Consider the following 14178-nt stretch of genomic DNA (forward strand, 5'->3'; position numbering starts at 1 on the left):
AAGTTCTCTAAATAAGTATTTCATCCTTTAGTTTTGTTCCTTCTATGTAATATTGTGTTTAATCTCAGAAACACTGAGACTCGCAATGAAGACCAGTAGTTCCATGACAGAGCTGTTTTTAGTCCAGTACTGTCCTTTTGCATTTCAGACAAAGGCAGAATAGCATTGAGGGTCTATGAACCTCAATAAGTGTTTTCCATTAATTTCAGTTTTTGCAAACTGATTGCAGAATAACCAGGAAAAGTTGAAGGATTTTAGCTTTATTTAATGTTTTTGCATAGCTAACATTTAGCCTATTCATGCTATACGTTTTTCATATCTATTTTCTTTCATCTCTGCTCAATACCAAGGTAAGGGCTTCAGCACTGCTTGTTAGAGCAACACTTTCATTTGTCCAGGGCAGTTGGAGAGCGTGGAATTTCCAATTTTCCATTTGTATCTGAATTTGAAGAATGTTCTGACAGTGTTTTCCCTTTGTTCCCAATGCTTCGCGTCGGATATTAGCACAGGTGAAACAGTAAGCCTACTAATGTAGGACTTTAAGGCACAGCGAAAATTTAGCGAAAGCTCTTTCTTCAGTAAATGTAAGAAGTTTAAGACCAGTTTTGCCCAAGTTTCTCAGCATGTGCTTCTTAGAAAGGTAGAAGTGCAAAGAAGTGGCAACACGAACAGGCAAAACAAAACTCGCAGAGGCTGTGTGGGGTAGCCTGGTGTCATGAAACCCTTACTCTAAAGGTCAGTTCACTGATACTTTAAAAAAAACACAAGGCAGTTGCAGTTTGTAGATATTTCTATAAATACTTGATGTCTCCATATCTAATTCTGTGAGTTTAAATGGAACTTTATATGTTAGCCTCAGATGGGTGTGATTGTAATAATTTTTACGAAATACCATTTCCAGTCGTGATTAACGTCTCTCTAGTCACAGCCTAGGTCAGAGAGAACTACAAATGGTTCCAAATGTAGCCATCTGCCTAAGAACAGGGAGGGGTTTGTGCTCTTACTGGGGTTGTGATCACTGTTAAACGTGTGACCATTTGTATTTGGCTTGGCTTTCTTTACTTCAGAAAGAGGATTCATTTTCTAAAGAAAATGCAGTGAATTTAGGTTACAGCACAGAAATTTTTATTAAGATTGATAGGCAAGAAAGTATGTAAAGTTCACTGATTTTACACAGCTAGTATCTTCTTGTAATTATTATCACAATGAGACTTGTATTTATCACTATTTTTTGTCTCTAGTGTATTAAATCATACAATTAGCCTGTGGCTGACTTACCTGTTTGAGAGTTACAAAGAATTTCCTCATTATTTGTACAATGCTTTGAGCTACTGAACGTTAAGTTTTATAGCACAATAGTTACTAAAGGTGAAAATAGTTTCGAAAAGTCTAGGTCTGCCCCCTTCCCCCCCTTTTTTTTTCATCGAGGCTGTTAAACTATTTATATATTCAATGAAATTTTGCTACAAATAACAACTTCTGATTCTTAAACAAAGGCAAATAACAAAACTTTCTGTGGGAAGTGTCATGAAGGTGCTTTTTTCTGTATTCCACTGCAAGTTATCACTGTTCTCTCTGCTCCGCTTGGAAGCAGATTGTTGGCATTTCTTTAGGGTCGTCTGCACCCACAGTGTTTTACAAACACGTGGGAATCGCTGTCCGAGGGGGAGGTTCCCTTCCCTTTCTGCCTGTTTGTGCAGCAGTGTAATGTGTAGTGTTGACGTGAGACGTTATATTGTTGCACATAAACAGCGCTAGAAGGGTCTTTCTTCAAAAACTGTTCTAATGCCACTTTGGTCCTTGTTTTGCATTAAAACGACGTGCAAGATTTAATGTTAAAGACCACGCTTGTACACCGCTGAACAACTTCAGCTTTCACCTGAAAGGGAGCTGAGAACTCTGAGGTCAGTTGTGAAATGAAACCCATATTTTTTCCCCTTGAATTGGCAGATGATTCTTATTATAAACCACTTGAAAATCCAATCTTAACGGCATTGTTCACAGAAGAATTTGTTAGTCTCCTTGACTTGTTATTATTTTGTATTTTAATATTAATCATTATTGGGTTTGCTTTGGAAGTTCATCTCCAAAGTCACCAAATACTGGCTCTGGAAAAATAATTCTTGATTTTTTTTCTTTGGTCTCCTCTAAAAAATGATTTTAATTAGCACTACAGCGCTGTTTAATGAGCCAGTCTGGAAATTTGGGATCTGACTTTCTGAAAGTGAAGGAAACATCTAAGAGCTAACCAAGATTATCTGCTAATAAGGACTAGCTGTTTCCTGTTGTAAAACAGGATTATATGAGTGCTTTACAGAGTGAATTAATCTTGAAAAAGAAACTAAGTCTCTAAGTGAGCGCTATTAGTGACATAATTTTTCTGAGACACATGGAAATTGTAACTTGACACATTCTTTCACTTGTTCAGTCTTGGATTCCTTTAAACTTCAGGTTTTTTAAACAAAGGCAACAGTAATACATTTGTGGTTAGCTGTCATGCTGCATGGTCTAATAGTTCACAGACTTTAGTGGCAGAAAGAGAACAATTTATTTTAAAAATAAACACATTAAAAATCATTTAAATTCTAGAAACTTTGTTCTCAGATCAGTGACAAAAGCCAAAATTGTTTCTGTGAATGTATCTTTTATGTGGTGACATTTATGAAATAACTGAATAATCCACACTCCCCAACTCAGAAGAATTTTTTTTTTTTTTAATGTATAAAGTCTCTTCTGGTTTGAAAGCAAGGTGTCGGGGTTTAGTTCTTGCTCATAACCTCTTACTGCATCTTGGTTTTGAGCAGGTCAGTGAGCTCTATTTATTTGCCACCTCTGTCAAAAACTTGTGTAGAGTGTCAAAGTGGTAGCTCTCTGTGTGTGAAACATTGCAGGCTGCCAAGTTGCAAAATCCTTCATTTCAAGCAGACACACTTAAAGTATTTTGAGAAATAGCGCTACGTGTTGACCCATAAAAACTAAATTCTGATCTTCATGACAAAAATTAAAGGGAGCTCTTGTTCATACTAAGATTATTTGGGCTATTTAAAAGAAGAAAATACTAATATCTAACTCTTGTACTTAATAAGTATTATAAAAATGTTCTATTAATTATTCATAACCTGAAAAAAAAATCCGTTTAACAGCTCAATTTTAATTAGATCTAGGTAGGAATGAAACTATAGAGATTATTGCTATCCCTTGGGGGTGGTGGGGGAGAGCAGCTAGAACTGTCTGTGTTGCACAAAAGCCAGACAAGTTTACGTGCATTGACTCTAGTGTTAAAGGTTATTCTTGAGAAAAAGTGAGGGAGAGGGACAAGGACAGGAAAAGAGTTAATTTGAGCTAATTGGAACCAAGAGCTTTAAGGCCATGGTAAGTGTAAATGCTTTTTCTCTTGAGTTCGCGGTAGCTGGTAGCTTTGTTCTTTTCTATACCCCCAGTATAAGCGCGACCTAAGTTTTTACAAATGTTTCAATATTAATCAGATATTAAATCTCAGTGACAGTTCATATAATTTTTCTAAACATGGAAATATATTTGAAGGCCTCAAGTTGCAGCTCAGTTCATTTCTAAATCACAGGACAGTCTGACTAAGCGGGTGAAGTTGTGTGTTTGTGTATCTGTTCACGAGCTGTAGTTTACCACCTCCCTAGAGTCACTGTGTTGATGCCTACTGTGATGTCTGCTTGTATCTTAATGCTACACTGAGAAAACCTGTTTGAATGTGACATTGACTTTTTTGCATAGAATCAGAATTGTCTGTATTAAAATGTATTTATAAAAAAATATATTTTTTGTGGAAGGAAAGTAGGATTCTAGTTAATATACAATTGGGAAAATGTTAGACACATTTTTACCAAGTTCATTTATAATTCTTTGTATCTTGTTAGTTACCTGATTTGTTTCCTATAAGAACGTCCACTGTGGCCCGTTTAGTGGCGATGCAATGCACTGTCATGCAGAGAATCTGGTTTTCAGAAAACTGGGAGTCTTTTGTTTCCTTTTGGGACAGTAGGAAACCGAGTAGGTTGCCAGGAGAAAAAGGAACCTTGGCACCAAATCTGCTTCTGTGGCTTTGGCTTCAGTAACTGGTCTGTTGGACTTGTTTGCAGATAGATGAGTAGTGAGAGCAAAGATTGGGACTTCAGCATAAAGAAAATTAGATGCTACAATTTAGTCTTCCTGTAGGAGAAGGAGAGTATTAAAAGTAATTTCTACAAGGATTAAATAGGGAGTACACTTGCCTAAAATTATTTAATATTGGCATCTTAGTCAGAAGTGTGCATACTAGGAAATATGCTTAACTTTTTCCATTACCTTGGAAAATGGTTAAAAAAACATGTCACTTTCATTAGCAAGTGTTTCTCCTCCTGTAACAAATGGCAAAATGTAAAAAAAAAAAAACCTGAAATAAATTATTGATCCTAGAAATGAGGGTGATCGTCTATTTTATTTATATTAGCACATGAAAAACAGTAAATATTTCATTTCAGATGTTTTCCATCAATATTTGAACTCCAGTTTTGTGCAAATTTATGTAACTGGCTTCACTTTCTGATGATAAACTAAGCAATGCCCACGTGAAAACTCTGCAGTGGTTTGTGTAGTTACATGAGTAAAATGATTGCATTAAAAGTGTTTAAATGGGATTCAGCTTTCTGATTGGCGAAAATATCTTGGGGCATAATTAAAATAAATTATTTGCAAAGTACATTAACAGAACTTTGGAGTTCCACAGATCACAGTTATGCACCAGGTTGTGCTTTTGAAAAACCTGCCGGCTGCACGATGGAGAATCCATTTTTGAAATTAATATACCACCGGCAATTGCTGTCTGCTGTATTGCCTGAAAGTGAAACATCTGCTCAGACTGAAGTGAGTCGTATTGGGGTAATTCCATCTTGATGTTTCTGATATTTTAGTCAAAAATTCATGGAAACGTCTCTGTGTTTCTCTGTGAAGCAGAACAGCTTACCTACTCTCTGAGGAAAAGTAGTATAATCTTTTTGTTTGAAACTATCTGCTGTAACTCATTTTGATTCCCCAGAATTATTGGGGATGCCTTAGTAATGCAGTATCCAGCAGAACAATTGTTGTGTCCTGGAACTCGCAGAAGAAATGTATTAACACAAGGCTTTAACTTTTGGAGTATTACTCGGAGCTGCGTGAAATACTTGCACTGACTTCTGCAATAAGGTGATGACCTGAGCACGGGTTTATAACGTGATTATTGTTCAGCTGTCACTGAAACTTGCAATGAAGATATGCTCAAAGTCTGACATCAGTTCTCTTACAGGCTCTTCTAAATCAGAGGATAGTTTCTGGGTTTGCCTGTACAGGTTCTCTGTGGTTAGATGCTCTCTCCTGATTAAGCTTACTCTCGGAATTACCCGAACTACACGAAGCATCAGGTCTATTTTCTTAGAATTCTTGAAAGGTGATGCTGATTTCACTGCACAACTACACAGAAGAGGTAACAAAATCAGTACTAAAAACCAATAAGGCAGGTTAAACAGTCTGGCTGATTTTGATGCTCAAGTATGATTACCTGGACTGGTTGCAAAACTTCTGGAGTTGAAAAGAACCTTTAAAAATAAATAAATAAAATCCAAATTTTATTCAAGAGAAAATTTCCCAGTGTTAAATGTCTGCCAAAAATATCCTGCATTACCAATGCTTTTTCATTCTTTTTTCCTTAGCTAGTATGTCAGTCTCATTTATTAATAAACAAGCCAAATCACCCTGGAGATGTTCTGAGGATCTCTTCTCAGATTCTGTTTTCTTAGGGCATTTGTCAGCTGCTTAGCTATTATTACTATGGCAAATCTTACGTATTCACACCGTGCTTCTAATTCTTTTGTCGTTGTTCAAGGGCGTGCATCTCTCTGACTTGCACTCCCTTAACATTTCTTAACTGTAGTAAGAAGAATTCTCAGTGATACACTATTCCAAGTTTCCCAGTGTATACCTTTAAGACAATCTATCTTATTTTTAAAGAAAATTTTAGAGATTGCAGAAGTCTTTATCATTGCATGCTAGGATAAAACAAAGGTATTTATTCTACCTATTTAAGTGAAGAAAAACCGAAAGGAGTAATTGCCTCACAGAGGTTTGTTTTTTTTTTTCCTTAACCAGTGCTGTATGAGAAGTTAAAACAGGAGGTGAAATCATGCTGGATAATGTATTTTAATTAAAACTACAAAGAGAATTTAGGTAGGTAGAGCATAATTGCGATTGGATGATTCCCAGCCATTATTCTGAAAACTGACATGGGACCTTAAATAACAAAGGCCTGTTTTATTTAATAATAATTTAATTATTCTAGCAGAGGGTGTAAACCATGTTAATGAAGCTTGCATATGAAAGTAATTTGTAGCAAGAAGTAAAAACAGTCGGGGAAGTTACAAACAGCAACATAGAAAACACATAATGAAATGCACTTAACAAAAGGAAGTTAACACATACAGGAAAGAAAAATTCTGAGCAGTTTCAGTTCTTCCTCTCCTGCTGAGCGACAGAAGGAATCAGAAGAGGGGAATAGCAATCTGGTTATTTTGTAATCTTTATAGTTTTGCTATACAGAATAAAAAATTAGTCCAGATGATGAATTATTGGAATATGCTGGTTTTACCACATTTACTGGAACAGTTATGCACACAGTTGTACTTCTGGTACTTGCTTGGCTACAGAGGCGTATGTAGCTGTTGTTTTTTCAGAAAAGGCAAGACAAAAACTAGAGTAGTGAAGCTTGGGCAAAGGGAACTGCCTGGCAGTTACAGGTAAAATACCAAACTTACATTTATGCACCAGCTACTAGTCCTGCATGTGCTGTAAAGTGTCCTTCCCCACGCATGCGGCCGGGCAGTCTTTGAGCACGTGTATGCAGACCTGCTTTCACTGTGAGAGGTGTTACATGCACCAGACCTGAAAGCTAGAAATATCTAGAACCTATCTTAGAAAAACAAAACAAATGAAACACCAAAACTCAAACCTAAAACATATTCTCTGTGAATGATGATGTGATTCGTACAGTGTACTGCAGTTACGTGAATGTTACTCTCTTCACTGGCATCCAACTAGTTTTGAAAATCATGTTTTTATTTCCCAAATGCACACCTTACCACCCTTATATATAATTAAGCGTCTGATTAAACCTGCTGACTGCTTTGATGTCTGTACAGTTTCACAAGTCAGGAGAACAGAGGGTATACTGTGTCCCCTGAAATTAAAGCATGTGCAGAGACCTGATTATAAGCTCAAAGGAAATAAAACTTTCTGGCCCAGACATGCCAAGTCTCTTTTGCACCGAGATGCCCTGTACCTTTTAAAGACGTTCCCCTGCCAGAGTTCATCAGCCAGCATTTGTCATAAACTAAATCTGAAATAACAGTCCAGAGGTGTTCTTTGCAGCTGACAAATAGATGTGTACGCTTCCCGTGGCTGCCCTGGCAAGAGATGCTTGCAGGAAACACAAGTGTCACCACTTAGATGACTTTAATGACTATTATTTCAGCTACTATTTAATTTCCTGTAAGATAAGTTAAAATGAGAAAGATGACTTCCAGCCAAAGCCTGCATTAAAATCATAGCAGTTTATCCCCTTAGATTAACTGGCTATTTGGTACAAAATATTTTTCTGTAAGTTTGGGGTTTTTTTGGTTTTGATGTTCTAAAGTTAAAGGTAAGTATCACGAATGCCTTAAGTAACCATTTAAGCCTGCTGCCTCAGACAAGCACAAGCATGCTGGGCTTATTCATGTGGTCGAAATTAAATTCTTCAGCAGCTGCCTGATGAACGAGATCTGAAATTCTTTGTTCATCCAAATCACATAAACTCCCTCCTCCAGTGGGTTTTGTGGGGGTTTTTTGGTACTGATTTGCTTCTACCTCAGAGCTCGGTGCGTGGCTCCTTGCAGCCCCCTACTTCAACAGCGCCAATCTTCTGGGCAACCGCCTCCCTGGGGGCTTCTGGCGAGGAAGGCGAGGCCCGCAGCAGCCACACCTGCCTGCTTGCCAGCCCATGACTCACCCCAGCCCTTTCACCTTGACTTTCAGCGCACGAAACGCGCCGTTCCCGGCACCACAAGAGCCCCCCCCGCCCCGCCGCCCCTCGCCCGGGGCTGAGGCGGCGAACGCCGCTCTTCCCGCCTTCCCCTTCAAATCCCAACGGCCGCGGCGGCGCGGCCAATCAGCGGGCGGGGCTCGGCGTCCCGCGCTCCACGGCCGCCGGCTCGCGCGGTGAGGCGGCCGCCTCCGCCTCAGCCTCAGCCTCCGCTCGGGAGCCGCCGGCGGGCGCCGGGCACGGCCGCTGCGGGACGAGGGAGGCGGCACCGGGGAGACGGACGAGCCGCGGGCAGGGGCGGCTCCGCGGGCACGGCGGCCGGCCGAGGGGCGGGGAAGCGCTGCCGGCCAGGTGGGTCTCGGTAAATCACCTCAGCGCTGGCCGGGAAGGCTGTCATCCGCCCCGCCTGTGCCTGCTGCTCGTTAGCTGACGTAATTAGCTTTCCGGTGACGGTCGTGTGAATAAGAAATTTGAGTAATGCGGCTAATGACGGTCTTCGCGGGGCAGCCGGGCCTAATCGGTTTTGTCCGGAATAAATGATTAATGGTTTTACTCGCCTCTTCTGTGCCCAGGTCACTAATCGATATATTCGGAATCGGAAGCCTTCAGTTCCCCTAAGCAGCAAAATATTTCAGCGCTTTGTTGCTCAGATGGCTGAAACACGGAGGTTTAATAGCAGCTGCAGCCAGCTCATCGGTATTTGTTGGCCTTGAGGCACGTAGCACACTGTCTATACGTAAAAACCATTTGCAGCGAAGTTGGTGTGACCTCAGTAGTTCCTGGAAACGAATTGCAGCGCTTGCTGGCATCTCGTGGCCCTTCGTGATTCAGAGAGATTAAGCCTAGGAAAGACTGGTAGGTTGTCTGGCTTCCTGCTTATCTGTGTCCCCCACTGTAGTGAGCCCCAACTTAAAAATCCGTAACTAAAGGGTACTAAAAAGGTATCCAGCCTTGATGTGGAGTTAACAACAACAAAAATATTGGTACAAAATGCTGAATAGCACTGACACCAGCTTAGCAGCAGGCAGGCTCTTATTGGGTGATGGTTTCACATTGATGGCTCTTTGCTGAGATCTGGCAGTTCATAACCCATTCAACAGTTGTTGTATTGATATCTAGGATCTGAGATTTTTCATCGACGTGCTCCTGACTGAGAAGCACCCGGGGAAATAAATCCAATATGCATTAATGGTGTTCCTACTGCTCTTCATTTTCAGTTTAAACAAGTATTGTTTGTGTGTGTTTCTTTGTATGGACCAAAAAAAATGACCTCCTCTGCTTCTCAAAAGGACTGGATTTAAATTGTGTTGTATGAACTAACTCCATCATTCGTTATTTTAGTGAAGAACAAATCAGTAGTTTTTGCTATGGCCACACATGGGAATGGCTGCTTTAAAGCTTCCATTTACATTATTGCAGTGAGGGGATGCCTGGCAAACCATACGGTTCTTCAGCTAGTGAGTGTTGTGGTTTTGTCTGCCTTAGACTAGAAATGGATTAAGAGGTCAGAAAACGCTTATGTAAGAGTGTTTACCGGTTTTGATATTAGTAGTCTAAACACAAACATGTACATACAGATCTGGAAGTCTGATTGGAGTACAAAAATGGACCGTCAGCACTGATGAAGTTCTGGAATCCAAATATTTGTTACAGGCAGTTGTTCAAACGTATTGGAAAGTGCCAATAAGTCGGTGGCACTTTCCAAGCTTTGTGTACAAAGTTAGAGACCTAAAGTAACGCTGATGTGCTATTTAATGCTTTGTCTGTTCCATAGTACCTATCAATCACTGTCGTTTTTAAGTAGCATAGTGCTGTGCCAGGGTTTTGAAAGGTTGTGCAAAGATATGAACGTCTCTGAAAAGAACTGTATCAACAAAAGCAAATAAATCTTCAGGGGTGATGGTTTTATACCGAGAACAGGAAAACACATGGGAGGCAGCCTGCTTTAGCCAGAGGTCTTGCAGCAGTAAATTTGGGCTCATGTCAAGAAAAAAAATCCTTGAAAATATAGTTCCAAGATAAATTGCTATTATTTGAATTTTCTGAAGCTTAAATGAAATGTACAATAAAAAAAAGGTTAAACTAATAAATACTAAACTTTAGAATGCAAATTTTTCCTAATCATATGTTGTAGAGGGCAATAGTGAACACTTTTTTCTGTTTGGTAATAAGGTATTTTTATGGTAATTACACTTAAGATTGTTGTTGTTTTTTTTTTTTCCCCTAGAGAGATACAGCTGTTTGCATAACGTGTTTGGTTTAGGCTGAGTAAGCAAACATCATTAGTCTTGGACTGGGAAAGCTTCATTCTTTGCCTCCTTTCTCCCCGTTTTCAGGGTACTACTTAACATGGTCTTTGATGCAAATGTATCTTAAATAGATTTGCAACGTGTGCAAAATACTTATTTTATGATAGGTACAAAGTAAGGTGTCACCAGCTCTACAAGTTCCAAGAAAATGTTTACTGTGCTGTCAGTGACTCTGTCAAAAATGGTTTTAAAAGTGCAAGATAAGGATTGCACAAGATAAGGATTATTCTTCTACATAAACTTAAATAAAAGTAGTTAAATAAATATAGGGTTTTACTCTTTTAAAAATAATTGTTCCGGAATATTAATTTATAGTATGACTCTTTCCTCATGCACCCATATTTCAATGGGTTTTTTTTGTGTGTACCAGAATTACTAATGCTACACTGGAGGAAGACAATAAAATTCTGGATGTAAGAGCCTGAAGGGGGGGGTGGGGAGGGAAACGCAGACAATTTGTATTAGTTAATAACTTGCAGTCTTTTTTTTTTAATTATTTAAACATTGCTCTCTTTTAATGTAAGAAAGTCATGGAATGACTTATAACTTACGTGAAATGTCCAACCATGTTAAATATGGAATGCATTGGAGGAAATACTTTAAGGTGCTTAGAATAAATAACTTTATATAGGGAGGACAAAGCTCTCGTGTGTAGATACAGCATGTCAAGAAAATCAAGCAAAACAAGAAAAAACATGTTCGAGTGTTCTTTTCCCTTTTGTTCTTTATGTCTGATCATTCGTCAAAGACTTATTACCAGGAGAAGGGTAGAATACAGTATGACAGATTTCTCTCTCTCTGCCTTCCTCCCCCTCCACCCTGTGATCACATGTGCAGTCACAAGCGTGGAATATGTTGGTGCATCTGAGAGAATGCCCTCGCCTGTTAAACACGGATCATGGAGTATATGAATGACACCCAGGAATGTACAAATCATGAATGAATTGTTGTGCCCCATGAATTACAAGTCTTTAACACTGAAAAAGAAGCTTAGCTTTTCTTGATTTAAAATCTGTGAAGTTTGAGTTTCTGTAGCAGATATTTAGCTCATCGTGGTAAAGTGTTGTCCAGAATCATACTGTCGAGTTTAATGGCTTTGTCATGTGCCATGAATTTGCTTTAGTCACAAATATTTTACTACAATTTTGCTATGTTTTTAGAGTGACAGACCTTCCTGCTGCCCTTCATCTGGTATGTTTTCACGCGTTTTCTTGTCGTCGCCTCCCTCTGCCGCATATAAAATATTGGGAGGATTATTAATTCTGTTGGGTAATACCCTGCAAAGGTCTGTATCATTCTGCGTGCTGGCCATGATGTGGTTCACTGTATTCACTGTATGCTACTCAGTGTGTATCGTTATAAGGATTTTAAAAAGGGCTAAAAGAATTTGATGCAAATGGTGATTGAAAGTAATTGAGAACTGAGTATCTCACCCTTTTAGGCCTCTGAAATTTTGATCTGTGTACCAACTCTTTGCTGTTTGCAGCAAAGACGGAGAGAGTCTTATCCTGAAAGGTCCTTGAGGATAGGGGTAGCTGTGTGCAGAAGTCCTGCGGCCGTCAGAGGGGCCGTTCACTGGAGTTAAGCAAATATATTTGAGGAATTTGAGAGGGTCTGGACAGATGGTCCCACCCCAGCGGTGGGGGGTGCTGGCACAGTCGTGCTGTCTTCTGTTGAAGTCAGAGAGCATACAACCCCACAGAGCCGCAGAACCAATCTGTCAGCACAAGCCAGATCTGTTGCAAACAGTCTAGTATTTGTAGATAACATTATTTACCAAATATTATTGTTATTTTTGGCTTAAGAGTGATGTTGATGTATTTTAAGGATTAACAGTAGCTCTGTGTTGCAGAGCCAGTGGGGTACAAAAATGTGCTGCTGGAGCGTAGGGCAGGGGGTTGGTTTGCTTTTGCTTTGCCTCGGTGCATGATTATATTAGGATATATATTTGTTTGATTCTTTTTTCAAAAAGGTATCTAGAACAGTGTTATTGCTCTTAAAGTTTTTGAACTTGGTAGGTGTTTATTTGTAACTTGGTAACTCTTAAGTTACACTGAATAGAATATTTAGCAGCTTTATACTTACTGTACGCTTTAGGCTTATACTTAATATGCACATTTCTAGGGATTTGACATACTTAATTTTTTCCTTATTTCTTTATCTAAATGTTAGGATGGTCAAGAATTGACTCACCCAGCTCTAGTATGTTTGCATAACTCTCTTCCTGCTGTGTGATTGTTTTTTTTTTTGTGTAGAACAGCTTGGCAAACTCTGCAGTTCTCACCCTGTGTATCTGTTTGCAGGAGCGCAGAGGCAGAGGGGCTCCAGTCAAGAGAGGATTTCTTGATAGCTGCGTGAGGGATTACCAAGTTGGATCCCATGTGTTCTTCCTAAGGCTTCTCTATCCGTCTGCCCCTAATCTGATTCTGTTTTAAGGCCGGGCTAGCAGGCATGGTTGGGGGTGTGGATTGGAACCTGGGCTTGGCTTCAGTCGTAGCTGGCAGGACTCCCACCTCGCTGTGAGAAAGCGGCTAACTGAACCGGCGGGTGTTAATATTTTAACTATACTGTCTTGCTGTTCTACCTGGTCTGCCCTTTTCCTTGTAATTCCTTGCTGCTTTTTCATAGTGTAAGTGACCCAATCTGACTCAAATTTTAACCTCCTTTGTTTCTTCTCAGTTTCCATAATACGTGAGCAGTGATGTCATTCAAGGCACTTTGATCTTTTTTTGGTTTGTAGACTATTTTCCTTAGTGTTGTTAAAGGTTCCTGCTCCAGCTTGCTTTGGTTTTAGATTGCTTCACTCAAAATAAAACACTGTTCTGTCGTGTCACAAGCAGCACCTTTGTGGTAAATCAGAGAGAAGTGTGGTCCTGAGAAACTGGCCACTGAAACGCCTCAGTTTGGTTCACGTTAGGAGCCATACGCTACCCTAGTGCAGGGGCTAGTTCAGCATCTCAGCATCACAATAAACCCTGCTGGATGTATCAGATGTCAGCTGGGTGTTAAGATAGAGAAGTTCTCTGGATTTGGTTAACTGCAACAATTATTGTTCTCTATTTTTTTTTTTTTAAATTAGCATTTTTCAAAATCTTGATTTAATGGTTAATTTAATTCATCTTATTCAGCTTATGTGGACAAAAGCAGAGGAATGAATGTGAATAATTTCCAGGCAAGGAAAAATTCTACTAAATTGTTTTGTTCTTTTTTATTAAAAAAGCAGAGTTTTAAATTTCTTTTTAAACACAGTAAAACTTAGATTTTTGTTTGTTTGTTTGTTTTTTCACTAAAGTATATCTGTTGCTTTGGTTTAGTCTGTCAGCAGCTAGTCCTCTATCTTCTAATACTTTCAGATTTTCAGTTTATGTTCTTGTTTACCAAAACCCAGAAAGTCTTTCAAGGGGACTATAAATGTTTTAATATGCAGATTTTTTTTTGAGTGGTCTGTGCAGATGTTGTTGCCATCATTGGCTCCAAGAAATAAGTTAGATTATTGTGTGCTTTAACTTCTGTGTTCATTTGCAAGCAGCTTTCATTAAAAAAAAAAAAAAAAGTCAATCATTTGTTTTCCTGTCGTAGTCATTTGTTTCCAGAAGATGAAGAAGATGAGTGGGTTGATAAAATGGTGTTGACCAGTTCAGCTGTTAACAACATTATCTTTAAATAGTTTAAAAAAATTTCTTTTTTTTAGTATCTGTCTGTAGAAAATTATCATAGTAAAGCTACATATCCTGCGGGCGAGTTCTGGAAAAAGATTATTCTTATTCCGATGGACACAGTTTCAGCTGACATAAATCAGATAGGTGA

Source organism: Leptosomus discolor, chromosome 18 (assembly GCF_034619465.1).
Source record: "Leptosomus discolor isolate bLepDis1 chromosome 18, bLepDis1.hap2, whole genome shotgun sequence".
Classification (NCBI taxonomy): domain Eukaryota; kingdom Metazoa; phylum Chordata; class Aves; order Leptosomiformes; family Leptosomidae; genus Leptosomus; species Leptosomus discolor.